This window comes from Rhinolophus sinicus, linkage group LG07, assembly GCF_036562045.2.
Source record: "Rhinolophus sinicus isolate RSC01 linkage group LG07, ASM3656204v1, whole genome shotgun sequence".
In the NCBI taxonomy this organism is placed as follows: domain Eukaryota; kingdom Metazoa; phylum Chordata; class Mammalia; order Chiroptera; family Rhinolophidae; genus Rhinolophus; species Rhinolophus sinicus.
This window is the reverse complement of record NC_133757.1, coordinates 44,916,981-44,933,108: the sequence shown is the minus strand read 5'-3', so window position 1 is coordinate 44,933,108 and position 16,128 is coordinate 44,916,981. Positions and strand designations below refer to the sequence as shown.

At 34.5% G+C, this 16,128-nt stretch overlaps 1 protein-coding gene across 5 annotated transcripts in view; it reads left to right on the top strand.

Moving 5' to 3' along the window:
• CTNNA3 (catenin alpha 3) overlaps positions 1-16,128 on the top strand; it is a 1,442,547-nt gene that overhangs the window by 1,076,710 nt on the left and 349,709 nt on the right. The window lies entirely within an intron of this gene.

Here is a 16,128-nt window from a genome sequence, read left to right as displayed (position 1 = left end):
TATGAATATGTAAATATGTATTAATTGAAGATACATATTAATTAATGAATTTTTGGGTTAATTTTTATTTATAGTAATAATTTATAGTTTCTACCCTTCAGAGTACTGTGTTCCTAAAATTTAAGTAACCTTTGAGCTACTTCCATTAACTTTTTATATGGCTCTTGCTTTATACCCTTGTATGTTTCTGTGAATTTAACTCTGAATAGAATATTTAATACATTACTTAATATACTCTTTAGATATGAATTTGCCCTTTTTCCCAATCCCATAGAAGGAGGCCAAGTTGTAAGGCATTTATAAGTACTGCTGTGCCAAATGTCAAACTAGTATCATCTGCCTTATGAGAAACTTTTGTTGGTTATCTAGATGAAAAATGCACATAAGGAATGATGAGTACATTGTAAAAAAATAGTGAAGTGTGGCAGGCAGATCAATTATCAATTTCCTCCATTTTACCCCTTTTTGCTATTTGAAACATTCTCTTCTAAATGTCAAAAGAATCTTTTAAATCATTCTATATTGCATGGTTAAGCATCATGAATTGCCATGTAGTCATTTACATCCTAGTATTACTTCTTAAATTATACAGGCCACTCTATATTTGAATTAGTTGGATCGAGGTTGTTCATTTTACAAAACTTAATTCTTCAAAGTTTGAATCAATTAGTTTAAACAATGCAAGCATTTCAAATGAAGTAATTGGTGTTTTCAGCCATTTTTTTTAAGGGTTAGTCTTTTTTTGCATGAATGGGTGTGATTTGGGCTGTTAAATCCCTCTGCTCCACTAAAATAAGCACTTTAATCAGCAATCTGAAAATCTTCAGCAATAGACATTGCCTTGACCTTTTGCTCTCATCACTTCAACTATTAGGCAGTCTCATTTAGTTAAGTGAGCATGTAAGTATCTCAAACAGATGATTGGCAGTCCTAGGTTTAATGGTCTTTGGTAGCAGGACCCTGTTGGACCTCCTTTGGTAGTTTTGTGGCTAAACATCTTAGAGCCAAGAAGTCATTGTTTATCACTTAAGCTGAACTCAACTCAATGTGTTTGACTTTGCTTACATGGTAGATGCAGAAGAGGTGAGGATCTTAGTATAATCTTTTGTTGTCTTCATTGGAGGCAGTTATTTTAAAAAAAAAATGTTTCTCTGCAAACAAAACATTAACAACTCACCTTTATTCTTGTTTTCTACTTTATATCCTTTGAAATGACAGAATCATTTCTGTCATTGAAGTTTTGCACATAGAAGGTGTTCAACACGTTTTTAATGTTTCTTTTTCTCTTATTCATTCAAATACAGAAAGCAAAACTGTCAATACTAAATAAAAAAAACAAGATACATGTAGGTGAGGACCTGTGGTTATTATTAAGTGTTTTAAGTGTATTATCTACTCCTTAGTTTTGTATGCCTATTCCTAGTTTAATATTTGGTTTTTGGTCCCCAAAGACTCAAAGGGACTTGTATGGAAATTTCTGGAACTCTTTCTCTGTGTAGTGTAGCTTCCTCCTCCCTGGTACAGTGCCCCACAAATCTAGCTACTTCACTTCCTCCAAATTTGACCTTTCTCCACAGCTTCCATACTCTATTTTGGTCTACCTTCCCTGTGACTACGTCCAGATAGTGCCTCTAATGTTTAATTTGTAAAATTATAACAGCTCTGTATTTCTGACTTAGTTAGAAATATTTTCTAAGATATAATTTTCCCCATGTCACCAATATTTAAGTTGGTCAGATAAGGGCTCTACTCAATTCCACCTTAGTTCCTTTTAAATCCCCAAGTCTGGTTTAAGAATGATGATAAACTAATTTGAAGCAACTGAAGACCAACAGCATGCATCAGATTAAATGATGGAAAATTTTGTCCACACAATGAATATGCAGACAGCAAGTTGAAAAAAATCTTAAATGTAACATTTGATGATTAAATGTATTTGGTTTGGATTTAGACAGTAGATGCTAAATGTGGCAATTTAATTTACTGAAATATTAGTTTGTATTTTGTTCTTACTGATGTTGGAATTATTTTTACTTCCTGTATCATGAAAAGTGCATTAAAAAAATAAAATAAAAGGAACCCAGTCATGTTATCTCTTATCTCAGAGGCTTTTATGCTGCAGATTTGAAAGCAGAAGTTACCAGATACTCATAAGCCAACTAAATTCTGGCTTTTGTTTGTTCGAGTCTGGCCTCAGGAAATTATGATGGGCTGTTTTGGAAGGATGATGTGATTACTTGGATTTTAGGAGATGGAAGTGATCAGATTGGAGAGAGGCTTTTGAGAGGTCATGCCAGACTGGTACTAGGGCTGTGAGACCCTTGAATTTTGGAAAACAGCTTCCTGCTCTCTTACAGTGCCCTTGGGAGTAGTGCAGCTAGTTAGATGAATCAGTAAGGATAAGTAACAAAGATAACTTTAGCATTGCCCTCAGCTCCATGAAACTTTCGAGCAGCTTCTTCTAGATTATAAGCCTTTGACCTCTTTTTTCTTATAGCAATTACTTTAGAAAACTAGCCATTGTAAACTGTTTCTGGCCCTTTGTGGTAAACATTTTCTCCCAGCCTCCAGCCAGTTTTACAACCCAGGAATGCCTTTCTTAAGGATCTGGGAATCATCTCTTTGAAATATAATCATCAAGAAAGATAGCATTCCTATCTCCCTCTGTGAAAAAGTAGGGGCCTCTTTAATCAGCACTGATTAGCAAGCAAAGATGGCCTAATCACATTTATTAATATCCTGCAGTACTTTTCCACTCTCAAAACCTAGCAATTAAAAACTCTCCCACCTTTTGTTACAGAGAACTTGAGTTCAGTACTATACTGAAGTCGCTCTCTACTGCAGTAGCGCGAATAAAATCTGTCTTGCCATTTTTGACATGTGTTCAGCATAATTTCTCTTTAACTTAAGTCTCAATGTTTTGACAAAAATCTCTTTTCCTAAGGTTGACACTAAAGTAGAGCTGGTGATGTACAGTTAGCAACATTCAATGTGTGCTAAAGATTAAAGGTCCCTTTCTGAAAGTTTAGAACTGAGGTAATCCTTTCAAGATCATGCATAATTTCATGGTAGATGTTCTTTCCCTAAGACTTGTTCTTTCCCTGAGAATTGTTCTTTGTTAGGTCTTGTGGTGTCTTTTCTCTTAAAGATCAGCACTGAGCCAAAGACTCAAGATGGCTCATATGGAGATTTCTGGAACTCTTTTTCTGCATAGTTCCCTTTTCTCTAATACAATGTGTCACAAATTTCAGCTACCTCACTTTCTCAAACTTAACTTTGATCCTGGACTATCTTTTCAAGGATATTTGTTTAACAAACAGGCGAGAAAGATGTTGTGTCTCTCTTTGGCAAAATCAGATTTTTTTTCACTGTCCAATATGATAAAGATAATGTTTCTTTGTAGGAAAAGGTCAAGCAGGCTTACTGCCCATTATAAAATATTTGGTTTCCTTAAACTCAGGCTTCCTCTCCTGTGGTATGATTCATCATGTGTGTAGTTGTTACCATCTCTCTTTATATTGCCCTGTGGGAATTGAGACTTGAGAAAGTGGTGTAATGCTGATGATACACTTTTGCTGTGAGTAATAAACAGTCCTTTGTTTCTGACCTAAGACTATCATGTCTTTTGTATCCATGAAACTGACAGACTAACTTCTTAGCTTTCAAATAATATAAAACCACAGACCCTTTATAGTACTTGACATTGTGTTTCACCTTTGGAATTTTTTTTTTTTATGACTGGAAATATATTTTATTATGACTTTGATGCTTGCCTGCTATTAAGTAAGTTACATAAGACCAGGAATTGTGTTAACTCTTAATTATAAAAATATGACCAAAACAGTAACTATAAGAGGTCAATAAATTTATTGAATAAATAAAATAAGCATAAATGCTATATATACATTCTCTTTCAGGGTTATTTTGAACATAAAATTAACAATGCTATGAAAGTGCTATCTAAAGTGCTACACAAATATGTTAATTAAGTTTACTTTTTAATAAGAAATATAGCTTTAGAAGCTAATAATTCAGAATTCTAACTACTGCATCTTTCAAAGCATGTGATTTTTAAACAGATTCCTCAACCTTTTTGATTTTTTATAAAATACCTACAATTCCTACTTCAAAGAACTCTTATTTAGAGGCAATAAGGAGTCATTTAAAAACAGAGCAGTGAAGTGCCATGTTCAAAGCTGTTCTTTAATGAAGTTATTGTAGCAGTAATGTGCTATGCCAGGTGCATTGGGTTTTTTGACTAGAGTAGACGGAAAAGTAAGAAGTTCATACTATCATATGTATTAATGAAGGATAGTTTGGTGGTAAGCAATAGAAAATAAATGTATATTAAATCATGCATATATATATATATATATATATCAGGTGGATAACTAGAGATTTGTGAACCTTCTTATGTATGCAATTCTGTTAACAGTCTGCACTTCATCTTGGGCTTTCAGTTTGCTTCTCTGTATTCCAAAAGTAAATCCTGAAGAGGGATAAACTAACCCAGTTTGGATAAGGTGCCTGCTCCTGAATTATTCAATTTTGGATAAGAGTGCAAGGTCACATATCACAGACTGGGCACTAAGGAACTCTTATAGCATATGCATATTTTCATTGATTCAGAATAATCAAAGTGTATTACTTGGGGCTTTGTGGTAGCAGTGGGCAAATGTAAAATATAATGAATTTTTTAAAGTTTATTGTGCATGTGAAGTACTATGGTGAAAACAAAATACTTTGAGAGTGTAAAAATATGTTATTATATTTTTGGTAATAAAATAATATTTTGAAATTTTAATCTTGGCATTTAAGTAGTTCTCAAAAGAGTATTCACCACACATTGTAAAAAACACCACTATATACAGTGAACTATTTATAGTACAGGAAAAAATTAAGAGAAAACAATAAATAGAATTGTTGATGACTTGAAAGTCTCTAAAACAGGCTAAGTTTTATATCAGTTTTCACTTTCTGATTTTATACCACTATTTCACTTTACACATAATAATTTACTGTTAAAGATTACCGTCAAGTCCAACCCTCTTCCATCAACCTTTGAACATCAGCCGTCCTCTAAGACATATGTCTATCTCTAATTATTATTTTGTTTATCCCATTATTAAAATCCTGACACCAAAAGAAGTATGACTTCTCCTGAATCATGTTTTGCAGAAAGTGCTTCCAACATGTAGTCACTGATTTATTTATCAAATCTAAATTTTATTTTTTGTCTCTTTAAAGTGGTCCAAAATAATTAAAACTCATTTAAGTAGAGTCTGGAATTTGGCCACTAGGTAAAATAACACCAAGGAATACTACTTACATATTAGTCTACGTGAACAAGGCCCCTGCAGCTATGCAGTGAAGAGCCTGGGCAACTGTCTGTGATGGCCTTGGTCTGGAAGGCAAAGCCATTGCATTTGGAGACAGATGCATTACATTCTGAATGTCATAACAATAAATCATGTAAATATCATTTTAAGAGGCCAAAAGTTTAGAAGATGATCATATTAGCCCATTTCTTTACACAAAAGATTATTTTTTTCAGCCACTTTGTGTAAACATATCAGTAACTTTATTTTGTATCATTCCTTATTTCTGTGTGTTCCCTACTTTGTTCACTTTGGATATTTTCCCTTTTCTATGGTGTTAGAAGTATCTGTTAAATCATAAGGTCAAAAGCATTTTTTACAGGTATGTTAAAAGATGTAATATTAGATGTAAAAGAGGTATGTGTTTTTGTTTGTTTGTTTGTTTTGTCAGGGACAGAATGTCTCAGGCTAGGAAATAGAGGAGGGGACCAAAACTTGGTGATATGCAGAGAGCCAACCAGTGGATATCTCGTGCCCCACAGGCAACTGGTAGCCAAGGACTGTGATGATAACCCAAGGGACCAGGGACTTCAGGCTAAGGCAAGGATTTATAAGATTCACATTTCATTCACACTGGTTGAATGCCTTTTTTTTTTTCAGGTATTATGCCAGTCACTTTACTATATATTATTTAAATATTATTTAAAGCTACATGATCACCAGGATCAATGTGCCCATAGGCTAGAAGCAGGAAACATTAGAATCAAGCAGGCAAGAAAAAGAAGTGCATAAATGGTACAGTTTACAGCAAAGCCAAAGATCACAACTAGCAAGAGACTTGGAGGAATTAAAATGGCAGCTTGGAGCCAGTGAGAAGACAATTGTGACTTGCCAGTAGAAAGGATCTTCATAGTGGCGATGATGATAAAGATGGTCATGATTATGGTTGCTAATGCTTATGCATCAGGTGCTAGACTAGGAATTTTATATTCAATGCTGCCTTAACCCTCACAACACTCCTACAATGCAAGTATAATGTAGGTTTGATGATGAATGAAAATGCCAGCTTTATTATTGGTAGTTGGATTGAAGAATGCAATGAATCCTATGAATCAACCTGACTCATAATGGCCTTCTTAATAGGATTCACTCAGACTTAAACTCTGCTGCCTAGCTACAGTCACAGGCTGAACATTTGTTCCCAACGAAGACAGAAGAGAAACTAGGTGGTATGTTTATATACCATTTTCTTGGTCTTACAAATAGGTATATACTCTCTTCTTTGGCAGAGTAGGGGTAAGGAATGGAAGAAGGTTGTTTCAGTTAGAAATTTTAGTATTAGTACCAACATTTTTAAACAGTGACTTAAACAGTATAGGGGTTCATTTTTCTCTCATGACAAGAAATTTGAAAATAGGTAGTTTCTGGCATTAGAATTTCAGAGTCAAGGATGCTATGATTCTTTTGGACTTTCCCTAGAAGTTAAAATACGGCTGCCTAAACAATGATGTTCATATTCTAAGCCATAGAGAGGAAAAAAGACAAAGGTAGCATGGTAGAAGCAGTTTAGCTTATCTCTGCACCACTCAAAATTCCCTCCCCCCTCATATAAGGAACTTTCTCAGTATCTCTTCCTAATGACTTTCACAATCATCTCATTGGCCAATATCAAATGGTCATCTCTAGCTGGAAGGTGGGCATGGTATATATATATTTGAGTTGGATATATTGCTTCCTAGTACTATTGGAGCTCTGTTAATATAAAGGGCTGACTGGATATTGAGTCAGTAAGTAGATGTGTGGGGAATGTTACTTCACTAGTGTTTCTTCTCAGAGTAAAGTTCTCCTGTGAAAACAACAATAAAGGAGAATAGAACTCTAAAATCTAAAATTATTATCCCCATTTTACAGTTGGGCTAGCCAAGGTTTGGAGGAGCTAAACAACTTGTCTAATTTCACACTTCTAAAAAGTAGATTTAGCTTCAAACTCAGAAGTAACTCTAAAGAATCCAATTTCTTAAGCATTTGCTACCGCTTTCTTTTTCTCAAGAGAAATTCAAGGACTTGGGGATCAGAAGTTAATGGGGAAGGTATACTGAATGAGGAAAAATAGTTCTTCCTTTGAGGTGCAGTGATGTGAAGTCAAAATACCATTGGGACACAGACAAGTTTTATACTTTTGATTTGTTTTCATGACACATTATTGAAGTGCATGCATCATTTCACCAAATACCTAGGAATGGAGCATGGTAAGTACATATAAAAAACTCCAAAGAGCATTCGCATATGTATGCTAAAGCTTGAAAACCACTCAGAGAGGATGAGATTACTTCTATCTAAGCCTGGACACATTTTTTGGAGGAGAAGGTGTTAAAGGTTGTTTTTTGGAGGTTAGGGAAGACTTGGAGATTAGGAACATGGAAATAAGCATTCACATGGAGAGAGTAGGTTGAGCAATTTGAAGGAAAATATGTGGCATGTGGAGATCAGAGAGGAAGCTTGAAGTACACAAAGGAGAGCTGAGAGCAATCCGATTGAAATGAGAAGAGACCAGAGTAATTAGCCTCAACTGATCACCAGGGCAGGGTACAAAGAAAGACAGGTGCATTGGACTTAGAGACCCCCACATAAGTGTAGAGGTCATTATTGACCACTAAGATAATGGAGTATGTATTGTTTTGAGATGAAAATATCACTTATCTGAATTAGCATGTACACATAAACACACACACACACTATATTCATATGCATATACATATATATGTACATATATATATGTGTATATATATATATATATATATATATATGTGTGTGTGTGTGTGTGTATATTTCTATAATTATTTTTTTAACCCTGCTAATACACCTGCAAATTACTTTACTCAGCGAATTCCACTAACTATTCATAGGTGACTAGGTTCCAGGAACAAAGGGCAATGTAAAACCCTGATATCCCACTGTGTCAGCTGCAAAAGAAGCTTTATGGGCAAAAGAAATAAGGGCCTCCATGCAAAGAGGGAGCTATAGGTTTAAAACTTTCCAAGGAGTATTTCCAGCTGTATTCCAAAATGCTTTCTACCTCTTGAACATTTCTCTTAGTGCATGGTCCATATAATTTCAGAAATGTGTTTATTTAATTAACACCAAACTTTATGAAATAAAGGAAGAACCTATTAGTGAATGTGATTGAATACCATCCTCCATTGCATTATTTAGTGAAACTGTTTCGAGATTTTGGAGATCATTTTCATAACCTTGGCAGATGGAAAATTTAAATGTCCTTTTCTACAAAACACCTTAGAAATAAATCATTATGCAACCTTGTACTGTTTATGTCATTGATATTAACTGAAGTATTTTGATAGATTAAAAAATAATTTAATAATGCTTATAAGTATTTCTATAAAAATTGGATGATGAACAACCAAATTTACTGAGGATTAAGTAGAAATGGAAAAACTCGACTAACCATAGATTTACTTTGAGAAAAAAATGTTATTCAAAGGCATGCATTAGACATCAGATATTGAAATACTGAATATTTTTTAGAAGCACTATGCTTTGCTCTTTACTGTGTTTGATGTAGTCTTTCCATACTTGAAATTTGGTGTGTAAATATAGCCATTAGGCTATACTGATAAAATTTTACTAATACGTGATGTATGTATGGATGTCTGAAAGAAATAAAATTCTATTTTGAGAGTAATGCAAAGTGAACTGTTCTGCTTTTGATAATGTGTGCATTTTATAAGATTTTGTCTATATCATTACTACATTTAAGATTACTAATCATCTGCAATTTAATTCTGTTTAAGTAAAGGTTATATGTAATTAGGTTTTTTCTGTAGTTACCAGTTCATGAGAAAACTTCACAGATTTTGGCAGTCCAGACAGCAAGGTAACTTTGTGTATGCAAACTTTTAAAAACATTTATCTGTTGACTGGATAATTAAAATCTGAATTGAGAAGTTAACTAAGTTGTCGTGTTAAGATGAAGGGAACAAAAGGGTGAATGACTAAAATTTTTTCAAAGACTGGCTTAAGGATATAATTTATTTGCTTTCATGTTTTAGATTTTTATCTTATTGTTGGGGATATGGGATTTAGCTTTTCCAACACTTAGAAGAATAAATTTGTGACCTTTGTTTTGAGGGCAAAACATTATGGAATAATTTTCTCTGTAGGTCAGAATGTAAGCTAGCAAGAAATCCTTAACAAGTTTCCTTTTATCAGCCTCACCCTTTTCTGTAACTTCTAGCTTGAGAATTAAGCAGGTTGGTAATAAGCTTTGTGGTATATATCTGAGACAGACATATTAACAAGTTGTATGGAAACACGAATCAAATTATTATCAATTTTCAAATCACAGCAGTTAAAAAGATTCACATGCATGCACACGCACAACACATACACACACCACACACACACACACACACACACACACACACACACACACTGGAGAAAAATAAGACATTTAGAGCCATCTAATTCTGGGTTGGTTTAAATGCAAATTCATTTAGTATTTGTCATTCAACTCCTTTGACACCTGTGTCCATAAAATGAGAATATTACTTATCTTGCATGATTGTTGGGGAAATTAGAGGTAGGATATACAAAATCCCTTGTGTAACTCCGACTCATATTTTGCAATGAATATCAGGTAGCTGTTGTTATTAATAATAAAATGGGAATGGGAAAGAGGATATTTTTTTAAATGATCGTCATCAGAAATTGTGATGTTAGAATTGAGACTCCTAAAACATTCATAAATCCAGTATTTACTTATGTGTAGTGAAGAGGGAAATTACTTATATCTAATGAAGAAAAAAATGGAGTAATACAGTTTTTAGTAAATAGATCAGTAAATCACCATAGTGCACTATTAGTTACTTTTGAAAATTTTGACATTTCCCTTCTTTAATTCTTTCCATGTCTTCTTGAGATAAAAGCACAGTCCATGAAAAAGTGAAAAAGTAACACACTACTCACCATAAGTTTCTCCCTAAGAACTATTGCTCTACTCTTTTGTAAAGGGGCCTCATTTTTACACAGACATACATAATTGACAGCAAGAGCATATGCTTGATTATGATGATTTTTGAATTGGACTTTTAAAATTTTTTATTCTTGTTTATATCCAAGAACTGTGTAAATTGGTTTGGAATTTACATGTAAATAATGTTTTCAATCCTGTAAAAGATAGTTTGAACACAAAATTAATTGCTTTGTTACATAATACATTATTATGAGATTTTATTCTCTATGAGGAAATTTGACCCCAATTATTCAATTCAAACAACATCTCAATTTTTATAAGAAATTGAAGCTCTGGAAAGTTAAGAAATTTATTGAAGAGCCTATATTCTAACTGGAGGAAAGCAAGATCTTGTCCAAAGTATATTTGAAATCATTTTCTCCTCTATAGTTCAAGAACATCTTGAGGGTAGAGAAGAAGGAGAAAATGATATCGGATAACGATGATTAGCAAAACTGGTGGTTAATGAGAATATAGCTCCACAGAATTTTTTTTTTCCCCACACAAGATATTACAAATTTTTAAAATTAAGTTTTACTACCTAGAATTAGAAATATTTTGCATAAAATCTAATATCTGAGCTCTCTCTTTAAAAAAAAGAAAAAAAGGAACAATATTTGGCAACACTGAGCCCTATCCAACCATGGCATCATCACCCGGCAGTTAGCTAGGGTGGAGCTAGGGTGGCACTGGTCCCGTTAGGACAGGAAGATGTGCTCCTGTGCTCAGTGCTCTCCCTGGGAGAGCTGTACTTGCTCATTTTATCTGTGTACCTGCAGGAGAAATTGCAACATATAAGCTATTATTAAACAGAGAGTCCCAAATGGATGTGTCCTTTGACTGGTGGTACCCACGTAAACTGTAGAGACTGGTAACCTTACTTATGTATATATATGTATGTATGTATGTATTTATTTTTGCTTCAATCATCTTTAGATCTAAAGTCAGGAGCCAGGAGGATGAGAATGTTTGCATGAGTCTCACACTCAAGAATTAAAGTAAAGAACAAAAATCTGACCGAGTGCCTTTCATTTTAACAAATTATTATTGTAGAGAAGGGAAACTATTTGATAATTCATTTATTTGCTGACCTCTGTGTGCTTTCTCATAGAGATTAGAGAGTGGAGGAGATAGAGATGTAATGACTGAGATGTATGCCAGACTCTGAATCAGGATATTTTGTTTTATTCATTCATTCACCTACAGATTAAGTGACTTTATGTCAATATTTGTTCGGATTCTAGAGATATAGATGAATCTACCCTCAGGGACCAAGGCTTGTGAAGGAGGTAAATAATAAATAAGACATCAAGTGAATAAATCATTACTCATGCAAAGCATTATAAGGGCTTTAAATAGGCTGGTTAGAGAAGGTCTCTCAGAGTTTCTTGCATTTAAGCTGAGAAGAGGAGCCAGACACTAGACTAGCTGAGAAAAGAGCATTCCATGCAGAGGGACCCACGAGCGCAAAGGCCTTCTAGCTAAAGTGTTCGTCTCCCAGTTTTCAAGTCTGGCAGTAAGATTAATGTGATTGCAGCATATTTGAGAGGAAAGGAAGGTGATGCTGGTGAGATGGGTATGCCATGGTGGGAGTTTGGGGTTTAGTCAAAGTTCATTGGCAACTCTCATTTAATCATCCCCCAAGCCCTGTGAAACAGGAGCAAATCTTAGACTTAAAAATCAGTCAGACCTATCACTTACTAGTTGTCTAATCTTGAGCCTGGTTTGCATCTTCTCTGAGCTGGAGAGATAGTATAATGAGAGCCACATCACAGACTTCCCATGAGAATTACGTGGGATATGCTCTGCAGAGTTTTATGACAGTGTGAAGCCTTAGCAAGAGCTTCATAAATGACAAATTTTACTATTTCAAATAGAGAAGACAGAAGGTGTATTCCTTCTTTCGTCAACCTACACTCTCTTCTCCTTCTTTCATCTGATAATGGTAAACATATAGTTCGTATGATTTAATTTTATAGTCCATCGTGATAAAGGCTTATCTCTTCAGGAGGAAATGTATCTGTGCTTCCTTCTCACCTCTTCAGCCCTGTAACATTGATTCTTATGTCTTCCTTCACAAGTCAAGCAATTGTTGTCCATTGAAAGGATCTGACATCCACAGGCTCAGAGTTTCTGAGGTTTTATTAACTCTTCAACTCTTACAACAGCCTTCATGTTCACCACCACTAATATATTTATGCACACAAACATACACACTCACACACACACACACTCACACACACACACATACATACCTAGAATGGGATGAGAATCATGATGCATTTAAAAATGCTGCTCAAAAATTTCTGAGAAACGTTATAGGCAGAGTAGGTATATATTAACTTAGGCCTAACTACATGGCAAAATATAGGAAATTGTAGGGTTCAGAATCTTTGCCTTTTACTGAATGGGGCTGAGGGGAGAGACAAGAGACTAATCATGACAGCAATAAATCAAGAGAGTGTATCATGGATATTAAGCAGATGCTTTATAGATATTAGAGAATTAAGAAAAGAGAAAAAAATCATTTGAATTGATTAGATGAAAATAATTATAATTGCAACCATTATTAAAATGGTCTATATATGGCTAATTATCATATATACAAATGCTCTTAGGCATGTCCTTAATAGTGATATGAAACAGCTTTGTTATAGTTGTAAATTTTGCATAATTACAACATTAAATTATATTCAGTGATGCTTCCACTTCTATTGCTCAAGTAGTACCCAAAATTAAAATTTAGTAGCTAGAACATGGTTTTTAAAACTCTTCTTATATATGTAACTAAGGCCCAGGGTTGAGAAAGGTTAAAAGTCAGGACTTCAAAATCCCTCATGAGGGGTAACAATTGTAGAACAGAAGGAAATAATTACTTTTCCTTGTTACTTTTCTAGCTCCAAGAATCCCATGCATGTAGGGCCCTGTGTAGAAATTTCCATTTATGGAAGTTTTCTTGAGTCTAACACTGAAACTCCTGGCATTACTCTATGCCTAATCCACAGCTGTATGTCACCACTACAAGAGGAGTACACATCAAACACATAATGGGGTTCTGCTAGAGCTTTCAGGTCAAGGCCCCGTTACTGTGTTAAGTGAAATAAAGCACTATGCTACTGCTAGGTATTGTTATCTTGCGACCTTTGGGATCACTGCCATGTGTTCTGTGTGCAGGTGGCTCAGCCAAAGCACCTGATAGTGGCAGATGGTTTCATCCTCTGATTCCTGCACTGACAACTATGTCCCAAAGTTGAGGAATTTAGCCATAAAGGTTTTCGAAGCTCCGCTGTTCAGCTTTGCCTTACACCTGGACATAATTCTACTCATGCCACTTTTAGATAGTGTTGCTTGCCATAGAGGAAAAACACTTAAAACCTAACATGACAATAAGAGCTACAGACTCTCTGGACTTTTACTTTTTTTTTTTAATTAAAATTTATTGGGCTGACAATGGTTAGTAAATTACATAGATTTCAAGTGTACAATTCCGTAATACATCATCTATATATCATATTGTGTGTTCACCACCCAGAGTCAGTTCTCTTTCCGTTACCATATATTTGATCCCTTTTATCCTCATCTACCACACCCCTCCCCCTTACCCTCTGGTAACCACTAAACTATTGTCTGTGTCTATGAGTTTTTGTTTCTTCATTTGTTTGTCTTGTTCCTTTGTTGTTTTCAGTTTTATATCCCACATATCAGTGAAATCTTATGGTTCTCGACGTTTTCTGTGTGACTTATTTCGCTTTGCATAACCATCTCAAGATCCATCCATTTTGTTGCAGCTTCGTGCAACCTCTATGGAAGGCAGTGTGGAGGGTCCTCAAAAAAACTAAGAATAGAATTACCATATGACCCAGCAATCCCTCTCCTGGGTATATATCCAAAAAATCTGAAAACATTTATCCATAAAGATGTATGTGCTCTGATGTTCATTGCAGCTTTATTTACAGTGGCCAAGACATGGAAACAACCAAAGTGTCCTTCAATAGATGATTGGATAAAGAAATATAGTATATATACACAATGGAATATTACTCTGCCATAAGAAATGATGTTTGACTTTTTTTTTAACCAAGACAAACTTGAATGGAGCTATCTATACACGTGGGTTCCCTAACTAATCATCTGCTCTATAGATCTGTAGAGCGTCACCCTTCTTTGTGTATCTGTGCATAAAATATTCTGTGTAAGGTGGGCATACAGTTACTTCATGCTAATGATTCTGGGAAATGCTGTGCGTACTCTGTGATAGGATGTGGAGTATCACTGCATTTGAGATAATAATCTAATAAAAAGTAAATCAATTCTAATTCCACAAGGGATAGTTAGTTAAACATCAACAATTATTATGCCCAGGTGGAGTATGGCCTGGGATAATTGGACATAAACGTTAACTTTTTGTGTTGCCCTCTTCAGGCCATGGTAGGAGAAGCCATGATGAATACATAACAGAATACTTTAGAAATAGAGTTTACCATAGAATAGATTTCTAAGGTAACCATGCCAAATTTGAAAGATACACATGATTGAATGTACCGTTTTCCAGAGAAATTATCATGCATCATTGCCCAAAGAAACACAATTTAGAAAACTAGTTTAGGGTACAGAGATGGATAGCGGTGAGATACTGAACTAAATTTAGAATTAGAAGCTCTGGGTTCCGTCTGTATGATGTTGAGCAAATCAATCTCCATAGACCTCAGTTTTCTTCTATTTTGTTAAATAGAAACGATACCTCTATGCCTAAATTACAGACTGTGATGCTCAGATAACACACTATGTAAGTATTTTGTAGACTAGAATGTGGTAAATTTATGAAAGATACCATCTAAGGTTTAAGATCTGATGTCTGCAAGAGAAAAAATGAAAATGATATTCTTTTTAAGAAAGTCTATAGTCTATTGAGAATATGTTAGAATTTTTTATTATCCCATGTTTTCCCATCTATTTAAGCTTGGAATCTAGGTTTGATGGTAGAATCTTGAGCTCTTGAAACAAAAAGGTGTTATTAGTATGGTGGATGTGTGTGTGTGTGTGTGTGAGTGAGTGTTTGTGTATGTTACTGCCATGCTGACATATTTTAGAATTTCATACACTGGGATAATCTTCTGGTGGAAAGTCATTAAGAATTTCAAATGAGAGTCAACCATAGTTCTAGTTCTCTTTTTTTAACCCAGGAATATTTATAAAGTGACACCTAACGAAAAGCTAAAATTCCCTTTTAGATGCCTCCATGAGCACGTTTGTATGTAGTAGGCCTTTTGTACTTCTCCTGAAGCAGACGTGAGTGATAGCCATCTTACTGTTGGTAAATGTAGGGATTTCTGCAGAGATTTATCTTTAGGTTAGTTGAGAATATGGGCCAAGTAGAAGAAATGTAAAGGGGCTGAAATAGACTATTAAACTATTTGGGTTGATTACCTTTTAGATAATTTGCTATTTCCCGTGAGTAGTATAAGTAACAGTTATTAAGGAAGATCATATGTTGACTTCAAATTAAGAAGCTGAAGTATTTTGATGAACTTCAAAGCCATCCTAATTAATTGTGTCTTAGAGCATTTGAAATATATAATAAATTATGAATTGTATGGACGTTTAAAATGTAGGTAAATTAGTCTTTACCAAGGCTAGCCAAGAAAATTATCTTCACTGATATAAGCTGCTTTTTAAAAGACAGATAATGAAAATGTTTTAATACAGAATGAAAAATATGCCAATTTTAATATATAAAAAAGCATACAAATATCACAAAAATGTGAATGGCATTATTTC